Below are 4,760 nucleotides of genomic sequence, written 5' to 3' on the forward strand. Positions count from 1 at the left end.
ATAGAGTGCTCAACTTCCTGCTGGAAGGCATCCAAATGCGACTCTCATATTATGGGGTGGAACCGAAGAGAAGCGGGGCCCTTGAGAAAGAGAAGGAGGCTTTCGTGGTTTCCGGTGAGGACATGGTGAGGGTTCTACTGGGTGGGCATGGAGAGCTTAGATCCCCCCTCCCCCCATGATGAAGCCTCCAACACCATTCTAGTGTTTCCTTCCTCTGTTTCCTCTCTGGCCCTGCCTCTCACAACACAGCAGATGAACAGCACAGGAGAAATGCACTGGGTCTGACGAGGGACCTCATCGCTGTCTATTATTTACTTGCTGTTATTGTTAATAAAATTGCCTCTGAATAAAGGAATCCCCAGACAGAAGCTATTCATTCATGCATAAATATTTCAGGATGCGCAGATATGCACTGACAGGGAAAAATGTCAGTGCATAAAAAAAAAAAAATGGTTACATGGAAGTGAAGTCTCCCCCAGGATGCACAGAAATGAGTCCCAACCGATATCCTTAGTGCTGGCAATACAGTGTGTCCTACATGATTTAGGCAAGGGCCGAGGACAGCTCCAGTCTATGATCTAGTTGCCCTGGTGTCCCTATGGAGCAGGCTGCTCTACCGCTCCTCAGCCTTTAGAGGAAGAGAAGAGAGGAGAGGAAGGGAGGCTAGAGGGAAGGAGAGGAGAGCAGAGCAGAGGAGACGAGGATAGGAAAGGAGACTAGAGGAGAGGAGGGGAGACTTTAGGAGGGGAGGCTAGAAAAGGGGAGGAGAAATGGAGACAGCAGTTGTCAGGGAGGGAAAGCAAAACAGTGTGCAAACAGTGTGTGTGTATGCGCGAGCGTACATATGCATGTGTGCGGCAGACCGAATGTGTGTGAGAGAGGGAGAGAGGGACAGACAGACAGACAGAGAAACAATCATGCAGAAACACAGACACAGACAGAAACAGAGAAAGAGAGTGCAAGAGAGAGAGAGAGAGAGACCAACAGATAGAGAAACAAACTAATACAGAGACAGTTCTCAAACCAAATTATAACAAAACAAAAACAACAGCAAAAGAAAATGTCAATGTTATTTGGCCCTAAAAAGAGAGTACACTGTGGCAGACTACCTATCCACAGTCACTGATACCAGACAGAGAAAAACCTTGACCAGGTACAGATTTAGCAATCACAGTCTGGCTATTGAGAAGGGCAGTGTTAAGTTAACTGACTGTCGCGCAGGCTTAACTTGACGTGGAGAAGAATAAGCGGAGTGTCTATTCAATGTCATTTATTAAATGAACTTTCACATAGAGTACGGCTCTGTTCATCCGTCACCTTCATCAACTACATACAAGTGAAACTGAAGTAGCATGGCATACAGGCAGGTATGAAAAACCGTAATACCCCACATATAACAACCAACACTCTTAGGCTACCGTAATACAATATAAGAGCGCTATACACAAATTATATTTAACACCCCCACTCGCTCTTATCTCATTAGGTTGCATGAAAACAAAATAACAGAATGAGGCTTCCTCATTATCATGAAGTATAAAACACTCTTTGCACTCCTAAGTGCCAAACATGTCTCCTGCAAACCTTTTCAACTTCAGCTTAGTAGCTGGCTTTGTCAGAACATCAGCAATCATTTGATCAGTAGGACAATATTCCAAAATAAACTTTCCATTATTCACATTCTCTCTGATGAAATGATATTTAATATCAATGTGTTTGCAACGTTGTCTGTTAACTGGATTTTTGGCTAGTGCTATGGCACCTTGATTGTCTTCATACACCTTTGTTTGTGCGTATTGGTAAGTGTCTATACCCCTGAGCAGTTGTTCTAAGTAGATGCATTCCTGTATGGCTGAAGCTAAGGACATGTATTCAGCCTCACAAGTAGATAACGCTACTGTTGGTTGTTTTCTTGTTTTCCAGGATATCAAAGAGCTTCCCTCATTTAGACTGACACAATACCCTGATGTACTTCGTCTATCCGCTGAATCTGACGCCCAGTCAGCATCACAGTAGACCCTTAGACTTAGTTTTTCTGTGTCATTTCTCCTGAAGAATAACCCCTGTTCTGTTGTACCCTTGAGGTACCTGAACACATGCTTTACTGTGTTCCAGTGTTCTACTGTTGGTTCAGCAAAGTGCTGAGAGAGTTTACTGACCACAAAGCTTATATCTGGACGAGTGCATGTGGACAAGTAAATTAACCTTATACATTTCCACCCCTATTTTGAGTTTTTCCTCGAAATTGCACACCGCCTACTTAAAATGGCCCTGTTGCCACATACTTTGACTTACAATCAAGTGCCTGACCTCTTTGGAAAGCTAAGGCCTTGTAGAATTTTTTGGTACCAATAGATTGACTGTGTGATGAACTATCAGAGAGTGGCAAAGGGTAGAATGATAGTTTTTTTTATAGGCGGTTATGTACATCTCTAGAAATGACCACATTCTGCCCTCTTGGTCACTTATTTTCTCTTGAAAACACTACTGAGGCCCACTACCAGGTCTTGTGAATCTGTATGTCAAAGTAGATCCTTATAGGATGATGTATGACTGTGTGGGACCCATATTTGTGTGGGCATACACATGCGTTTTGCTAAGTGTCCATTTGGAGACTCCAAAAGGACCTTTGGTTACCCAAAACTAAAATGCTTCCTATACAAGAACCCCTTTATGTAGAACCATGATCTTGGTGTCAAATGAAAGGTTACACTCTCTGTGTCATGTTGCTTGTACCTGGAGTGCTTTGCAGTGGCTGTGCCATGAGTCCAGAGAAGCATTATCTGACCTGAAACTCTTACTTTTGCTCCTACGCCTTTGAGATTTCCATGAAAAAAGGACAAACAAGGTAATGCAGTGAACATTTGTATTATAAAATGAAACAAAGGTAAAAAATAGCAATACCCTGGCAAACGAAACATCAAATGATTCACATTCAATGCAATAGAAATGTATTTGTGTTGGCAACCACGGTCAACAAAATGGAACGTGTTATGAACAACTGAAATAGTCTCGGCCACCGGCTCCTCTTCCTCAGACACAGGATCCTCAGCTCTTGTTTTTTTGCTTGGCGGGGCCCAGTCTTCATCGCTGTCACTGAAACAATTGTACAGATGGAAGTTAGGCTCAGACCCACTAAAGTATATGAAAACCCTTCCCAACAACTTATACAAATGATATAAATGTGTGTACTCAGGTCACACCTCCCCCTGCTCTCTCTTTTACACACACACACACACACACACACACACACACACACACAAACACACACTGCATTCTCACCTAACTCCCCTCCCCCCCAGGTACCAGAACACTGTTCACACTGTTCACACTATGAAACAAAGCTAAATGAAAAACTATGCACTAAACATTACAAAAGCAAACTAAACTGTATCTGTAACTGTATATGGATATAAGTAGTCTACTCACAGCTCAAAATCGGGGTCCTTCCCAGCTAAAAAGTTCTGCTCCTCCTCGGAGTCGCATTCCGAGAAAATGCTTTCTTCTCCTTCATCGATGTCCTCCAGATCTTCAATGTCCTCGGGTTCTTCGACATGTTTCGTCTTTTTTTTGTCTCTTTGGCATGTTTTACGAACAAAAACCTTCAAAAACATGTCTCTTGCTTGTTTAGTAACAAACTTCCAAACCACTGCTTCGGAATCTGGTTACGCATGGGCTATGCGCCTTGAGTTTAGCCGACAGGGAAGTAGAATGGGACGATGTGTCACATGTCTAAAGAAAGCTCTCCTCATTGGCTACACGGACATCTAGGTCCCATCTCATTGGCTCACTCAGACGCAGCGCTATGACCATTCAAAGACTGGTTGTCAGATTCATCGCTTACGTGACTCATTGGCTTTGATGGCATCTATCTCGACTCTCATTGGTCCTACAGACATGTAATGGGTATCGATGGAATCAGAAGAGCCTCGTGAACACGCGGAGTACCGTGAATCCAGCGACAATAATGGAAGTAAAACCGAAATATCTGGATTTCCGCGAAAAATAAGTGTTTACTTCGCTTCTTTTCGTATGTATCTGTTTTGTTTGTACTGGCGTGTACAACTACTCAATATATTGGCAATATAACAATGTAGATATTTTACATCTATGGATTCTTACGAAAATTTCAAGACCAAGCATGCTGGGCTAACTTATTGGTACGGCCATACAGACAAGTGACAAAATATGAACGCAGCAACTTTGGGGGGTGGTGGAGGGGGGTATTCTGATATGTTATATATCGGGATAAACTTATATTTTACACACGAAATATATGTTAATTCATGGAAAGCTTTACATATATCGATTCTTGAGTTTCTCAGCTTTAAAATGGTATATAGCATGACTATGGTAGTTCATGATAAGGTGCAAAGAAATGCATGGGGGTTGTTGGGGGGAGGTGGGGGGCACTGTATTTGCCCGAATACGGGTCACCCGTAGTGTACTGGGTTAAACTACCTACTGCCTCCCTATACTTTCTTGGCTCTTTCATTTTCTCAGCATCTTCTGTGTATTCAAGTTTTGGTTCACATGGTGTTTCTCTAGATTTGCAATCCTGCATTTCAAATCGATCTAGAATCTTTCTCACATATCTCTCCTGTGACATTTTGACTAAACCATCTGCTTGTTCAAAATCTATCCCCAAGAAATGTCTCAGCTTTCCCATGTCTTTCATTTTGAACCTTTCAGTAAGCATCATCTTTACATTTCCCAGAACACTCTCATTATTAGCTGCTATGATCAGATCATCAACCCAA

At 42.5% G+C, this 4,760-nt stretch overlaps 1 long non-coding RNA gene across 1 annotated transcript; it reads right to left on the reverse strand.

The window, feature by feature from the left end:
* Positions 1-2,852: 2,852 nt before the first annotated feature.
* Positions 2,853-4,451, reverse strand: LOC143142010 (uncharacterized). Its single transcript, XR_012990855.1, has 2 exons — positions 3,430-4,451; positions 2,853-3,096 (listed from the first exon to the last, which is right to left on the reverse strand). It is a non-coding gene; the product is annotated as an uncharacterized LOC143142010 (long non-coding RNA).
* Between the last annotated feature and the right edge of the window lie 309 nt (positions 4,452-4,760).

The sequence above is a fragment of the Alosa pseudoharengus genome, unplaced genomic scaffold (genome assembly GCF_046254945.1).
Source record: "Alosa pseudoharengus isolate Yale_2024_CS ecotype anadromous, Long Island Sound unplaced genomic scaffold, YU_APseudo_1.1 YU_APseudo_1.1_scf_24, whole genome shotgun sequence".
Lineage (NCBI taxonomy): Eukaryota > Metazoa > Chordata > Actinopteri > Clupeiformes > Clupeidae > Alosa > Alosa pseudoharengus.